This window comes from Rousettus aegyptiacus, unplaced genomic scaffold (assembly GCF_014176215.1).
Source record: "Rousettus aegyptiacus isolate mRouAeg1 unplaced genomic scaffold, mRouAeg1.p scaffold_m13_p_18, whole genome shotgun sequence".
Lineage (NCBI taxonomy): Eukaryota > Metazoa > Chordata > Mammalia > Chiroptera > Pteropodidae > Rousettus > Rousettus aegyptiacus.
In genome coordinates, this window is record NW_023416293.1 from 8735773 (window position 1) to 8749809 (window position 14037).

A 14037-nucleotide genomic window follows, 5' to 3' on the forward strand; every position below is an offset into this window, starting at 1 on the left:
TGAAAAATGGCATTCCAAATATCCCAAATACAAATGAAAAACAGTAGGGGAAAAAAAAAACAATCTGCTTACTCGCTAAGCAATCAAAATTAGTAAATCCATCAATTTACCTGCAATTATAAAATGAAGACATTATGACTTTACACTTAGTGAAGAAACAAAAGAAATGTAAATGTGACCTTTGACACAACCGAAGGACGTTCTTACTGTGTGCTTTTAAAGTCAATATTACAGTAAGAGTGGCAACCAGGCAAATAAAATTCTATTAACTGTCATGTTATTGCCGAATTCCATTAGACCACCTGAGATATTTAAAGAAGCCTGAGGCAGGAAAGGAGCAAAATTAAGTCATTCATCTTTTGACTAATTTGTTCGTGAAACAGACGGGCCTGTGTGAGACTCCTTTCAGATAAAATATACCAAATGCTTTCCTGATGTCCAAAGTCATTTGGATCCGCACATTTCTGGTTCATAATTAACTGTCGAAATCATGATATTTTATTTAAAAGGACCCCCTATTGAGGAAGAATCTTATGTTAGAAATGTGTGTGTTCTCAACATTAATTTCCACCATGCCCTGACAGATCGTCCCTTTGAAATCAGATCTACGTGTGGCAATGTGTTTAGTCTCCACTAACAGACTCTGTTGTGTTAAGTGGAATCTTGATTCAAACTTATGCCCATAGAGATATCTAGAATTCCAGCTATAGAAATACATGTCTACAAATACAAAACTTACGGTGAGAAAAGATGAATCAGTGTCAAACCTTGGTTTTGGTCTATTTTTGCCAATTTTTTCTGTTGGCTGTAAATCCTACCGAAAGAGAGAAGTGGAGCCACACTAAGATACCACTTCACCCTCTAGGAGGGCTGTTGTTAAAAACAAAACAAAAAATAACAAGTGTTGGTGAAGGTGTGGAGAAACTGGAAGCCTTGTATGCTGCTGTTAGAAATGTAAAATGATACAGCAGCTATGAAAAACAGTACTGCGTTTCCTCAAAACATTAAATACACAATTACCACATGATCCAACAATTCCAATTCTGGGCATCTACACAAAAGAAGTGAAATCAGAGACTCTCAAAGATATCCATACACTCATGTTCAAAGCAGCCTTATCCACAATAGCTAGACAGGAGAAGCAACCCAAGGGTCCACTGACAGACGAACAGATAAAGAAAAGGTAGTATATACATGTCATGGGATGTTATTCAGCCCTAAATAGAAAGGATCTTTGGATACACACTATTATAAGGATGAACTTTGAAAACATTACACTAAGTGAAATAAACCAGTCATAAAGAACTCCCTGTGAAAGCCAAGGACACTCAATCAGAATGGCAAGAAAAAAGAAGCCAAGACTATAATAATATTTAAGGAGCCTATGGGACACTATTAAAGGTCAAAATATCCATCTCATTGGCATACCTGAAAGAAAACAAGATGTTGAACAGCTATTTGAAGAAATAATGATGGAAAACTTCCCTAACCTGGTGAAGGAAATAATATATACAACCCAAGGAAGCTCAGAGAATCCCCAAAACCAGAAATTTAGAGACTCACACCAAGACACAACATAATTAAAATGCCAAATGTTAAATACAAAGAGAGAATCTTAAAAACAGTGAGAGAAAAACAGTTAGTTCTCTACAAGGGAACACCCATAAGACTGACAGCTGATTTCTCAAAAGAAACCACGCAGGACAGAAGGGCTTGGTACAAAATATCTGATGTGATGAAAACCCAGAATCTACAACCAAAAATACTTTATCCAGTAAAGCTATCATTTAGAGTTGAAGGACAGATAAAGAGCTTCCCAGACAAAAATAAGCTAAAGGAATTTATCACCACCAAGCCAGTATGACAGGAAATGTTGGCGGGCCTTCTTTAAGAAAACACATGTAACAAAAACAGGAATCCTAACAACTATGTTCCTATCAATAAGTACCTCAAATAGAAAATAATTAAGTACCCCAACTAAAATATAGAGTGGATGAATGGATAAGAAAATAAGACCCCCATATGCTGCCTATAAGAGACTCACTTCAGATTAAAAGACATACAGAGACTCAAAGGAAGGGGATGGGAAAAGATATTGCATTGATGGACCTAGAAGGCATTTAAGTCAGACGGAGAAAGAAAAACACTGTATGATTTCACTTATCTGTGCTATCTAAGGAATAAAAAGAACAAACTAATCAAAAACAGACTCAGAAATATAGTAGACAATTTGGTGACAGAGAGGAGGGAGGTTTGGGGGAGGGGCTGGGAGAATGGGGTAAAGGGTTAAAGAAGTACAGATTAGTAGCTGACGGATGGTCATGGGGATGGGGAGCACAGCATAGGGAATGCAGTCAGCATTTATATGTTGGCTCGGTGGAGGGACAGAGAGCAATTGGGGGGATCATTTTATGAACTATATAGATGTCTAATCAATGCATTGTATACTTGAAACTAATTTAAATTAATAAATTAATTAAAAATAACAACAACAACAACTCCCTCTGAGGTTCTTGGAGTAATCAAGTCCTAGAGACAGAGAGTGGAGTGATAGGGTCCCAGGGTGGGGGGAGGGGGAGAAATGGGGAGTGGGCGTTCAATGGTCGCAGGGTTTCACATGGGGAAGAGGGAAAAATTCTGGAGATGGGTGCTGGTGGCGTTGCACAATAATGTGAATGTACTCAGTGTCACTGAACTGTACCCTTAAAAATGGTTGACATGGTAAATCTTATGATATGCATATTTTTAATCCCATTTTTTAAAGAGGAGAGAAGTATGGCCAGGAAACTGTTAGTGCTAAAACAACAGTAACAACAAAACCCCCAAAACCCTAAAACGTAAACTATTTCTTGTGCATACTTCATTTCGCTATCCTAGAAACCTATAACCAATCACTTATAGGCCTTTCCGATTGTTTGAGAAAGAATTTCTAAGCAGAATAAAAATGCACCTCTCCTCTTAGTAATAGAAAGGGCTTGTTTTTGTTGGTTTTATTTTGTTCCTTTTAGGTTAAACAGAGGGCTCCCAAGGTGATCCTTATATTTCTAGATTTTTTTCTGCTTGTCCTAAGTTTGTGAACCTCCTCTTTGGGGCAATAGTTCGAGTCACTGAACAACCCACAGTTGAAAGATCATGTTCATCCAAGAAAATGTGTCTGCTTGGCTTTCTTTGCAATGCCGTCAAAGGCCTCTGCTCCTAGATGAGTCTCTGCATGTAAAACTACTGCTCTCATCTTGAAATTTATCTTCTGATTTGCAAAGCAGATAATTTTACCTGGTTAACTTCAGAAAGATATTGAACATCTCCTTAATTTACAGTTTGAAGAACTGAAAAGAAAAACATCGCAAGGTAGAAAAACCCTTCCCCCGTGTAGGCATATATTTTGCCTGAAAAATGAAAATACCTATTTTTCCCCCCAGCAAATCTGATTTTTCTACATATTATGAATAACTAAATCTAAATAAGCATGTTTGAGAATAACTGGCTTAATCCTTTGCCCACCCGACATAAACTATGCTTTTAATTTTCTCTATTCTTTATTCGTGTTTTTGTATAAATGGTCAATGGGGGTTTAAATCCTTTTCTCAAGCTTCTCTTTTATCATGTTTCTAATTACCTAGCCTAATTGCTCAGAACCTTCAAGAGCTGGGAAAGTTTTTAAAATAGTTTTCTTTAATTATGATTCTTTAGTGAGGAAAATGCTGGTAAACAAAAGGTAAAACTGAACACTGAATGTTTGTGTTAGAGAAGTAAAGAGAAGAAAATTAAATATTTGCTTTAAAAATAGCCTAAGGAAATTGATTTATAGAAGGATATTTTATAAGTCACTTGACAGTATTAAAGACTCAAGATTCATGATGATCAAACTGATCTGATGAGAAGATTCATACAACATATATATGTATGTATATAGAGAGAGATAACTAGCAGAATATAAATGTATGCACATATATAATATACATAAGTATATATTAGATATATCCGAATGTCTATGTGTGTATATATAACAGTCTATTACATTTCTTACACATGCATAAGTCAGAACAATAAGAATTATTGATATTTAAAGTAGACATTTTCTGCCCAGTATTAGACATTTGAAACCCTAATTCAGATTTCAAGACAAAGACAGTTAGCAGCAGCAGCAAAGGAATGGTTGACACCTTGTCAGTAGTTCAGCTTCTAACTGGACCGAAAATCTCAAATGAATGAATGAATGAATGAATGAATGATTGACAGCTTGTCAAAAAATAATGTTCTGGTACAGCATCATTTTATATGCTCGTGTTCTTTAAAAAGATTTTAGTGAACAAAACTTTACACTTAAAAATATAGATTTGTCCCACAATACAGAGAGAACTGTGCAGACAGGCGTATTGGAATTCGGCGGGAAATGCGGCAGTGCGGCCTGGACGGATGGGATGCTCTCCACACGTCTAGCGATCCTGACGATAGCTAGCGGGTCGGGAAGAGATGCCGGAGGGCAGAGACAGAGGAGCACGGGACAGTGCTCCTGCAGCGGTCAGCGTTTGGGAGTGGGACCCCAGAACGCAGAGAAATGCGCTGTGAACCTGAGCGGAAAAGTAAAATGAGAGAGAACTAGAATTTGAAAAAAATAAAATAAAAACAATGTTAGGATGAGATTGTCTGAGGCAGCACGGACGGAAATCAAGGCATCATGGGAACAAGTCCCCATACAGGAACAGAGATGAGGCGTGAGACAGACAGTAGCTGCGGCTGGTTAAGGCGCAGTGGGCACCTTGAAAACCCTACAGAAGGGCCACGTCTGTTATTCTGATTTTATAGTTGAGGGAATTAATGGAGAAAGGGGTTATGTGAAAACTGTAAAATTCCAGAGATTTACATGCAGGCAACCTGTCCCCAGAATCACAGCTTTAACTCAAGATGTCACTGCCCACCAGACTTCACAGGCAGCAATAATTTTGTCCAAATATCAACTCGAGTGGAAATCGAATATGTACAAGTCGATGCTGAGACATTTTGGTACAGGAGGGGCTATTGGGACAGGTGGGACCGAAGCCCAGGCTACCTGCCGCTCTCTCCTCTCCCTCCAAGCTCCCCCATTCTCAGGGGAAAAGGCTGAGGATTCCCGGAATAAATCCAAAGTAAATTATCTCTAATCCCTTTGAATTTCTAATATTTTGACTCGATAACCGTAGATTACACATGATCGCCTTTGTTTAAAGCATAATTAATACCTTTCGTATATCTATCCAGGAAGTAAAAAATAATAAATCCTGTTTGATAAAAAAAAAATGATATTTTTGCAGATTCTTCTTGTCAGGATGAAAGATGAATATTCTCCTGCAGCTGTGCTTGCTACATTGCAATTACTTTCCCAGCAGTATATTAATTAGCCAACTCCGGTAGTCTAGAACTCTTTGATGCTCGGTAATGAGATTAATAATAGATTCCTATCAACCCTCCCAAAGCTACAACAGGCACCGAGTACTTCTGATCCGTATTGCCTATGTGTGACATGAAAAAGCTCTTCAGGCGTCCACAGCTAAACGGAGACCATCGTGTTCAGAACACCGTGATGTCTAGGGCTTACAAGAGGAACACCTATGAGAATGGCATTCCGATATTCTTCTCTGCACCTGGTGGACAATGGATTGGCTTATTTAAGTCGTGCGCATGGGGTTCCAAGTGCTTTCTCTGTATGATTGACCCAGTGCTAGCTGTAGTCTAATGGACTGCATTCTCTAAGAAACGCATGGACTGTCGAGTTAGAGGCACTGGTGTGTGCTGAGAAACGTCCACTCTAAAAAATATATATATATATCAAGAACCTTTCTTCTTGAGGCATTCATAATTTTCTGGAAATTGTTTTACATGAAAAGAATAATGAATCACGTCTAAAAATTAAAGTTGGACTATATACTGTAAACCTTGAGTATACATGTACACACAGAAATACTCAAAACCACATTTATCGCATACGGAGTGCTTCTCCCTTATCCAGGTCAGGTATAATTATTTCCTTTTTTATATATCTTACGCATCTTTACTTGGGCCATGAAAATATGCTTCTAACTATCTCCCAGTCATCATGTCAGAGGCCCAGTGGGACTGCCCTCTCCCGTGGCCCCTGTCTGAGGAAGGACCCACGCAGGAAATTGGATTTTCCATACCGATTACATCTCGCGGCTGCTTGGAGCAGGGGCATTACAAACATGAATTTTAAAGCTTTAGCTTTTTATTTCCTTACCGAATATGGGATATGGTACCCACATTCAGTACAAAAGCAGCCATCGTAGGCCTAACCACATACTACTCATCAGCAACAACGTAATGTTTATATATTTTTTAAAAATCTATTTGTTCTGTGGTTGATTGAATTTGCAGATGTGGAGCAGAGGAGACAGAGGGCCAACTGCATAACATCATTTTAAGCAACTTTCTCAAAGGGTAAACTTTGCTTCTACACCAGAAGGAACACGTGATGTTAGTAAAACTCCAGAGATGATCGTTTCTGTACACTTTTTTTTTTTTTTAACACTGATACTGTAGAATGGAGGGGAATCTGCCCATCGAGATTTCCTCAAGGAAGCTAAAGGAATAATGCCTAGACCTCTTTGCTACCTGTTATTTCTGTCCCAGGAGAAGCTATAAGAGAATTCGGGATATTTCCCTGCTTGTAGTTCTAGAAAACTGGGTGCAGAAATTGATGTTAAACCATGGGAAATGCACGTATATTGACAGATTGCAGTATGTGTGGCTTGATGTGTGAGTTTATGTGGATGTGTGAGTATGTGCTACCACGTGTGTGTGTGTGTGTGTGTGTGTGTGCGTAGGCAGGTAGGTAAGTAGTGGAATTGGGATGATAAAAGCCATAAATCTTATTAGAATAAGAGGCTATGCTGTATTCCCTTTCTTCTACATTCCCCCTTTAATGCCACGGTCATATTGTCCCATAAGACGACACCGATACAGTCTGATGAGAAAAACGACCCCTTAGTGCATTCTACAATTACTATTATGTTATTTTATAACTGACACTTGAATGCAATGCTTTAACTTGACAATATTAAGTGCACCAGGGAGTTCTGAACGCCCTCTAGGTTGCTGAGTGACAGAAAGGGACCAAAGAAACTTTCCGGCCTGTGAGACTTGAAGTGCGATCCCAGAGAGGACGGGTTTCAAAATCGAGTCAGACTCCCGAATTAAATAACAGTCCTCTGCAAGCGCGAGTGTCATCTAAACCAGAAGTGCCTCTTTTAGGAAAGTTTCTGTGGTTGCCGTTGAACTTTCAGGCGCGCCCTGACGTCCAGGGCATGCCCTACCTGTCATCTTCAGCACAGCATAAAGGGTCCTTATTCATCTGACTGTGTGCATGTTTGCCAATTGGCCCTGGAGTTGCAAGGACATAATATGAGATTCTAGTACAATTGCAGGGCCAGAAACTGTGATTGCTTCTTCTGCTCCTTGCCTCCTGACTTGCTGACTTCCCTCAATTTTATTTATTTGTTTAACGCAAGGTTAAGAAAAAAATTTTGTATTATTAGAGCCTTAAATATGTAAACATGCTTTGGGAAGCTCTAAAAGAAATATGTAGTTCAACTTTCTATGGTTTATTGTTTTAACTGTATTTTATTTTCACAGAACCCTCTTTTGAAAGGAAATATAGATTAATATTTCTCAGAGTATTACTATTCTGAAAAGAGAGCTTGTGAAAGTCTTGGTTAGACCTCTGCGTCCCACTGAAATTCAAATGAGAGAATGCATTAAACTTTACCATTTTTCAAAGTATAAATTTCATTTATCAAATCTTCCCCTAACAGATTTCAAAGAATGGAGGCTGGAGAGAATACGGGGACACTGGTGTTGGTAAAATTTTAAGCCTTGGCCTCGTGTTCAGTTTTGCTTGGGCATATTCTAGAGCAGGTGGTGATCAGAAGAATGTGTTTTCTCTCAAGGGACAGAGCACTCTGATTCCGCCTGGAACTGTGGACGTCTGAAAGCACGTTGGCATAGATCATCGGTTTACCAAAATCAAAGAACTCAGTGGTTTCCTCTATGTAGTTTATTAGTATTGTGTTAGCTGTTGTGTGTGTGTGTGTGTGTGTATCTACATATATATATATAATATGTATATAAATATTAATACATATAATGTTTCTGTCACAGGTGTGTAATAATTATAAATGTTTTAAAGTCATCTCAATGACTTAAAAGTATGATGTTTAGTTGGAATTTTAATAATCTTGGTTTTTCAATTATCATTACTATTACCATTATTGTCTCCTCAGCACCGTGATGGCCGCAAATATTCCTGGGATTTCCCGTGATCACGTAGTTGGTGTGCTATAGGTTGAATTACATCCCCCCAAAATGAGTATGTTAAAGTCCTACATCCCAGTACCACAGAATGTGACTGTATTTGGATATAGAGTTTTTGAAGAGTTAATTAAGGTTAAATGAAGTCATTAGCGTGGGCCTTAATCCCTGTAACTGATCTCACTATAAGAGGAGATTAGTACAGGGGGATGATCACGTGATACCAGCGTGAGAAGGCAGCTGTCTGAAAGCCGAGAAGACGGGCTTCAAGGGAAACCAAACCTGCTGACACCTTGATCTTGGACTTCCAGCCTCTATAACTGTGAAGCAATAAGTTTCTGCTATTTAAGCTGCCCACTCTGTGCTGTTCCGTTATGGCCACCCCAGCAAACCATGCAGCGGTGATGCAGGCCGTTCCCCATCTGCCCCTCCAACCCCAGCTTCTCCCCTTCTCCTGCTCCGTACGAGCTGGTCTTTGTGAACGGCTCTGCCTACGCAGTGGCTCCAAGCTGGGTTCAGTGGAGGGAGGCGTCAGCAGAGGACCCGCATCAGAAAGAGAGCAGGACGGGCTTCTCCCGGCCACACGTCCTCAGGGGTCCACGGCTATTGTCTACCAACTCTCAACGTCAGCTTCAGCCTCTGGCTCGGGGTTTCCAATCCCCCTCCACCCACCCCTCTAAGTCTAAGGCTGGTGAGGTGCGTATCTACTGCCCCCACCTCAGGGTGCTTCCCTGTGTGTCCTTAGCCACATCTTTGCACACAGCCCCTTTAAAACTAGCCAGCCTCAGGGACCCCATCTGAGCCTGTCCGCTGCTCCTGCCAGGATGCTCAAGCAGCTGTTTAGTGGATGTGAAGGGAATAGCCCACTCTCAGCAAGACCAAATCAAAATGGTCAACGTTAGTTGATTGGAATGAGTACTTTAGGGTAATACATGGTCTCTTTTTTCTTATTCCTTTATACATAAATCCATAGTGCCTTAAATAGATGGTACAATCAATGAGTAATTAGTGAGTAGCTATCTTGCAATGCCTTTTAAAGATGTTCATCAGCTAGAGTTGGTGCTTTTAATCTCCTAAATGTAACTGCAGGTTACTCCGAGAGATCCAAAAGGCAGAATTAATGTTAGCCTTTCTTAATTCGTATGGTCTCAAAATGTTTTCTCACTCAGCCTCATTCTATTTCTCTCTCTTTTTTTTTTTCCTACAGAGAGTGGAAAGGTGTTCACAAATCTAGAAAAGTGAAAGATTTGGCTCGGTAAACGTAATTTATAGTAAATATTATATTAACTCTTATGTCGGTGCCGTGAAATTAAGACTGTTAAATGATAGATACCTTAAATGGTACAGAATAATTGCCATACAGACGCTTACACAAAAAAGGAATCACTCGTCAGTTTTAACTCCACGTACTTCTTTTTTTATCTGATTTCAAGATTTTTGAAGTTTTATGATTCTCCTAAGGACATTGTCAATATATTGTGCTAAATGTTCATAATAATTGTACCTCTGCTGCCATCTAGACGTTCAGGGCAAGCGCTGCAGGCAGACTTAGCTGAGGTGCTACGTTAAAATGACATAATGCATAAGAGAATGATCTGACTGTCTGGTTGCGTTAATGTTAATGTACGCGTGCAAAACTTTTTCATAAGAGATTTACAAATAAATGTATTTAATTATTGCCTAATATAATGTACCCAAACTTGGTTTACTAGTTAACCTTTAAAGGATGATGAAAGAGGAGGAAAATATACGCATACAATGATGAGGCAACACATTAAAGTCTTAAGTAGAATAAGCAACACCGTAAATTCACATGATCGATTAAGTTTTATAGCACACGTCTTTGCTCTTCTAACATTGATCTCTTCGATTAATTAATCTATAACCATTAATTGCTCTCATAATATATCCACCCCCATCCATTAACTATTTATAGATTTCATTAGGAAGCACGGAAGGAAGCGATTATAAATCTCAGTCTCTGGAGAGAGCACCAAGTTCAAGTCTGAGTTCTGATTCTTACAGTCTATGTGAACTTGGGCAAGTTGTTCAACCTCTCCAAGTGTCATGCTCCTCACCAGGAACAAGGAAATGACAGCATCTGCCGGGTTTTCAGGGCGGGATCTGATGGCACACAGGTCTGGGCCAGGCTCGGGGTTCGGGATGCTTATGCGACAGGCTAGATACCATCTCTTTCAGCATGTGAACTGGGAGTCTCACTAAATAAATGTTCTGCGATCCTCCCCTACACAATTATAAAGATGTGTCTGATACTGCCCCTGTATTATCCTTGTCTTATTTTTCTGATGAGAAACTTAATTCATATTTAACTTACAAAGTTCAATCATCGCAGAAATTTTTTAAAAAGAAAAAAAAAACAAAAAACAAAAAAATAAACAGATGTTTGAGCCCTTGCAATTTCACCCTCTGGCCATCCGAAAAAGAAGAGATGCACTGTCGATGTACAACGCACGCCATGCTATTTTCTTTCTTACTACACATTTACTGAAGCAGACTTTATTGTGTTCACGCCAACAGGATTATTGAATGCATGCTGCGGTGAGCCTTCTCTTAACTGCAATCCCCTGCTTTGAATCCCACTCAGCTCGACACCTATCCCATCGTGTTTCTGCATCTAAGAATTAGACTTGACTCAAGAAACACTGAGAGTGCAAAATGCTTTTGGAAACTTGGAAATGATGGAGATCTCTCACAGCAACGGAGACGACCCCGACATAACACGCCAGACTTCACAGGCTGCCTCTCTCTCCTCTCTTGCTTTCTCTCCCTCTTTCTCCTCCACCCCTGCGCCCCCCAGGCCTGAGCTCTCCCCGACCCCTGTTCACAGGTGTCCCCTGAGGCCTACTGCCTCTTTCCTTCCTTAAGGCAATTGAGCGCTCTATGGTCTTATCTCGTGAAAAGATTTCCTGTAGATTCTCCTCAAAACATGCAAGAAGAGTTGAAGGGTCAAGGGTGGGGAATTGCAAACCTTTATTTTTATTTGTTTGTTTTTATTACATTGCATTTCGACAAACTTTTTTCACACACACACACACACACACACACACACACACACATATTTCTTGGGTATTGTAACAACCAAAGTCTCATCAGGAAGAAGATGGAGAAGACTGAGGGAACATACAAAGGAGAGTTAGCTGCACCCAGGGGGTATCGACAGGAGGAAGCCACTGGCAGCTCTAGGCCACTCAGCAAGGGGAGGCGATGGTGTCCTGCATGCCTAGAAAATGCCTCCCTTCTAACCTAAAAGTTTAGCCAGGTCAGAAGAATTCATTCCCGGACCTTCTCTCATCCTACCGTCCCTTAAGCGGAACCTAAGTAGACGACGGAGCAGAGAGTTCTGCAGAGAGAAGAGGAAATAGAAAGGAGAAAGGGTGCTGCAAAGAAAGAATAAGCCACACGGCTTTCCTGCAATATGTGTAGTGCACGTAGTATTTCTTGTCAGCAATCGCTTCTCCTAGGCCAAGAGGCAGAGATTACGTAGTCTGTCTTCTGTTTTTTGTTTGGTTTCGTTTTTTGTTTTTGTTTTGTTTTGTTTTTAGGCGAGGCAACCCTTGGTTGACCTCACAGATTGCAAGGACCTTGTCAGCTTACAATCGCTTATTTTTTATGCCTATAGCGCCTTGTCTTCCAAGGTGGTCTCCCATCCAAGTACTAACCAGGCCCAACCCTGCTTAGCTTCCGAGATCAGATAAGATCAGTCTTGTTCAGAGTAGCATGGCTATAAACCTATTTATCTTTTCTTTCTAAATTTTCCTCTTTAGTGAACTCCGGATTTAATTATCTAACTGACATGGGCTTGACATAACCTAAAAGTATGATAAACTGAATTGTACCTAAATCTATACAATACAGCTTTATTAAAAAATTATGTATTCATAATGAGAACAAAGAGATATGGAAAAAGAGAAAAATGAATAGAGAGAGAAAGATAGAGAAAGAGATATTAGAGGAAAAAAGAAAAACAGAAACCCATATACAGGTGGAGAAAATATTATAAAACTGAAACAGAGGTCCATAATTTGAATAAGAAATCCACAATTTACTAAAATAATTTATACAACAGAAAGATAAAAGGGTAATGATTGGCGTGTACATATCTATAAACTAGATCTTGTATTAACTTTAGCATCTGCTGAAATGCACCAAATGGAAATGTCCATTGCCTTAATCATTACTATGGGAAAAAAAATTAGTTTACCTATGATTCTACTAAATTTAAACAAAGTATCCCCTACAATCTTAGAGGAATTACCGAATATAGAATAGGAGATAAACAAGTATCCTTTACCTTACCAGCTGAACTATATAGTCTGCATGATTAAAACATGTGTAACCCTAAAATATTGCATAATGGACACAAGCAATATGATGTAATAAGTAATAAATTAAAATTAAATTAAGTGTTTGGCTCTCAAGATGGCTTTGGCTAGTCAAGGTCTCTTGTACTTCCATGCAAAACTGATGATTTTTTGTCCTTTTTTTTTTTAAGTGCTGATGTGATTTTGATGGGGATTGCATTACATCTGTATAATGCTTTAGGTAATAATGTCATTTTTACTATGTTGATTCTTCCAATCCAAGAACACGAAACATCTTTCCATTTCTTTATGTCTTCTTTGATTTCTTTTAATAGAGTCTTATAGTTTTCATTGTATAGGTCCTTCACATGTTTTGTTAGGTTTATTCCTAAGTATTTTATTCTCTCTGTTGTAATTGCGAAAGGGATTTTTTTTTTCATTTTTTTTCCGAAAATTCATTGTTAGAGTATAGGAACGCTATAAATTTTGGAATGTTGATTTTGTATCCGGAAACTTTACCAAATTCATTATTTCAAATTGACTTCACATAGTCAGATTCCATGGAGCTGTTTCCCTGCCCTGCATTTAAATAGTTAGTACAACTCCATGTGAAATAAGATGTTTGAGGATTGAAACCCAGTGTACAACATCTATTTAGCAAAGGAGTAATTATCCTCACTGATTCTCCATGTAACAGCCTAAATTGGTGGCCCGCAAGGACTAACTATAACCTTAACACTGTGTCCCTACCCATCAGGGTCCCCATATAGTCCCAGATGAGACCACCACTCTCCTCAGCCCTCTGACCACCTGGGGAGTCCCTTGGGATAAACTGAGGGAGAGCATTGAGAGGTCACACACTTCACTGCTGGCATCATCACCATGCTCACTGGAGAGCTGCTACTTCTTAGTCCTTCACTGAGATAACTCTGATAAAGGACAAACACAAGAGTCAGCACGAGTGGCCAAATGTTATGACCTTAGCAAAGATACCCCACCAACAACCAGCCTCATCTGAGCATTTCTGCTGACCCTTGGGGCCATTGCCAATGAGCTCACTGTCTTGTCTGGCCAACGGCACCAATGACATCATCTTGTCTAAGGTTGCCCATTTTGGGGTAAAGAATTCTGGAAATTTCTTGCCATACGGACATTCGAAATATAAATCAAGGTTACCTATATCTCTGTAAATATAAGTCACGACACGAGTTCTCACCAAGTCACTCCTTATTCTCTTTGGAGTCCCACACGTCCTCAATAGTGACTCACTTCACTTCCCAGAATACACAACGCTCTTAAACGAGGCATTCGAAAGAACTTCCAATTCTCTTACTGGCCTCTGGCCACAGGCCTCAGAAGCACAACCACGGGCTACTGAGACAAGTTCTTCCTCAACTCCATACAGCATGGCACG

General features: G+C 39.5%; 1 long non-coding RNA gene and 1 pseudogene across 2 annotated transcripts in view; both read right to left on the minus strand.

The window, feature by feature from the left end:
- LOC107498966 overlaps nt 1-14037 on the minus strand; it is a 501046-nt gene that overhangs the window by 349774 nt on the left and 137235 nt on the right. The window lies entirely within an intron of this gene.
- Nucleotides 11933-12051, minus strand: LOC118613446 (annotated as a pseudogene).